The 2,500-nt window shown below is 55.8% G+C and overlaps 1 protein-coding gene across 1 annotated transcript in view; it reads left to right on the forward strand.

Moving 5' to 3' along the window:
* The window catches only part of LOC144740686 (putative carboxypeptidase X1), a gene marked incomplete at its 3' end in the record, with an annotated part of 54,360 nt that overhangs the window by 5,867 nt on the left and 45,993 nt on the right, over positions 1-2,500 (forward strand). The window lies entirely within an intron of this gene.

The raw sequence follows: 2,500 nt of genomic DNA on the forward strand, positions 1-2,500 counted from the left end.
GTGGGTGTACACCCAGGATCCCATTCCAACCAAAAGTGGCCTGGTCTAAGTTAGCTGATGAAAGTTGCAAGCGAGAATTTCATCATCGCTTGCAGCTGGGGTTGGCATCGTCCCCCACTCCACCTGATGTCGAGGGTAAATGGGCGAGGTTTAAGACTGTGACTCATGCAGCTGCAATGGCTGCTTTGGGTACGCGGTCCAGACCTCCCCGGGAACCCTGGCTGACGGAGGAGGTGTTCAGGTTAATTGAGAAAAAGCGACAGGCCCACTCTCATCGCCTACAGCATCCCACGTCAGAGAATGAGGAGGTTTACCGCAGTCTTCGCTCGGAGGTTCGGAGTGCCGTGAGGCGCTGTAAGGATGGGTGGTGGTCGCGGGTTGCTGAGGAGATGGAGTCTGCCTCAGTGGCCCGCGATCACAAATCACTATTTAACTCCATCAAAAAAGTAACCTGCAGCGCCACACCTATTACCATCATTAGAGGAAAAAACGGTGATCCAATCTCCGACCCCCAGGAACAGGTTTGCAGATTTGCTGAGCATTTCTGTGAGGTCCTGGGGGAGGGAAAATCTCTCAGCCAGGAAAACATCATGGCACAAAGTGGGGATAACCCTGCTGAGGCTGCGGTGCCTCAAATATTGGAAGAGGTCACCCCCTGTGAGTGGCTGGCTGAGGTACCGGCTGTTGAGGAAGTACTGAGGGCGATCCGGAGTCTGAGACCAGGGAAGGCACCGGGCAGAGATGATCTCCCAGGCGAAATGCTGAGGGAGGGTGGCGTTTGTGCACAGACTGCCCTATATGACATCATAACAACAGTCTGGACCACTGGACGGGTTCCGCAGGACTGGAAGGATGCCCTGGTGGTCCCCCTCTTTAAGAAGGGGGACCGTACCGACTGTAACAACTACAGGGGCATCTCACTCCTCAGTGTGCCGGGTAAGGTCCTGGCAAGGATTATTCAACATCGCCTTGCTAGGCATGCTGAGGAGAGGCTTGCAGAGCCCCAATGTGGTTTCAGGAAAGGGCGGTCCTGCACAGATGCCATATTTTCTGTCCGTCTGCTACAGCAGAGGTGTAGGGAATTCCAAAAAGACCTACATCTCTGCTTTATTGACCTGGTCAAGGCCTATGATACCATCAGTAGGACTGGGCTCTGGGTTGTTCTTCGTGCTTTCGGAGTCCCTGACCCTCTGCTCACGATCATTAAGGACCTTCATGATGGTGAGCGGGCCCGGGTAAAACTACGTGGCCGGGAGTCGGAGCCTTTCCCTGTACACCTTGGGGTGCGACAGGGATGTCCTCTGGCTCCCACATTATTTAACATCTATTTCGACTGCGTAGTTCGTGAAGCCTTCAATAGCTGTACCGGGGGAATTACCATTTGGTACAGATACAATGGGAGGCTGATCGACGCCCGGGTGCGATCAAGGGATGGCTCCCTATTGGTCAACCACGTTATGTATGCCGATGATTTGGTAATAGCTGCTCATTCAGAAGAGGAGTTGGAGACGCTGCTGCTGAGACTGGAGCGTGCCACTAAGAGGTGGGGCCTTACCATCAGCCCCACCAAAACTAAGCACCTGCCTGGGTATTTTGTACCATCGGACACTCCACCCCCACAACTCCCAATCGGTGATGGGGCAGTTGTGGAGAGAGTAGAGAGTTTCCCATACCTGGGCAGTGTGCTCATGACCGGCTCCAGTTTATCAGCAGAGGTCTCACTCCGAATCAGTCGAGCGGCAATATCTTTTCATCGGTTGCGTAACGCTGTGTGGAAGCTACCTGGTCTGTCGCTCCGCACGAAGCTTCAGGTCTTCTCGGCCACGGTCATTCCCTCCCTTCTCTATGCTTGCGAAACGTGGACCCCCCTAGTGGAGCATCTTCGCCGGTTGGAAACATTTAGGCTGGCCTGCCTACGATCCATCCTGGGTTTAACCAGGCTGGATTGTGTGAGGAGCTCACAAGTCCTTGAAAGATCTGGGCAAAGTCCCATCAGTGAGCTCCTCCGGCAGGCAAGGCTGCGTTGGCTGGGTCATGTAGCACGCATGCCCAGCCACCGCATGCCTAAACAGCTTTTGTTCGGCCGGATCGAGGGGGCTAAACGGGCGCGGCACGGGCTAGAGAAGAGATGGAGTGATGTGGTACAGGAGGACGTGGAGCTGAGTGGACTTGCCGATGACTGGTACCAGCGGTGTCAAGATCGGCCTCAGTGGAGGAGGCTCGTGAAGGACGCTACTGGGCAGTTGGAGGCAGTCGCCCTCCAACAACAACGGAGGGCGGAGGAGCGACGCTCACAACAACGAGCGGAGCGCCGGGTGGCTAAAGCACAGCAAGTTGGCACAGTAGGGGGCACAGGTGGTGCATCAGCCAGTCATCTCGGTCATCTCGGTCAGTCGACCCGTGGCACCTGGGTCTGCCCCGTGACCTCCTGCCAGCGGGCGTTCGACACTTCACGTGGCCTCAAGGTGCACATGGCCTGGCACAAGCGTCGTGGTGACGT

The sequence above is a fragment of the Lampetra planeri genome, unplaced genomic scaffold, assembly GCF_965212315.1.
Source record: "Lampetra planeri unplaced genomic scaffold, kcLamPlan1.2.h2 scaffold_272, whole genome shotgun sequence".
Classification (NCBI taxonomy): domain Eukaryota; kingdom Metazoa; phylum Chordata; class Hyperoartia; order Petromyzontiformes; family Petromyzontidae; genus Lampetra; species Lampetra planeri.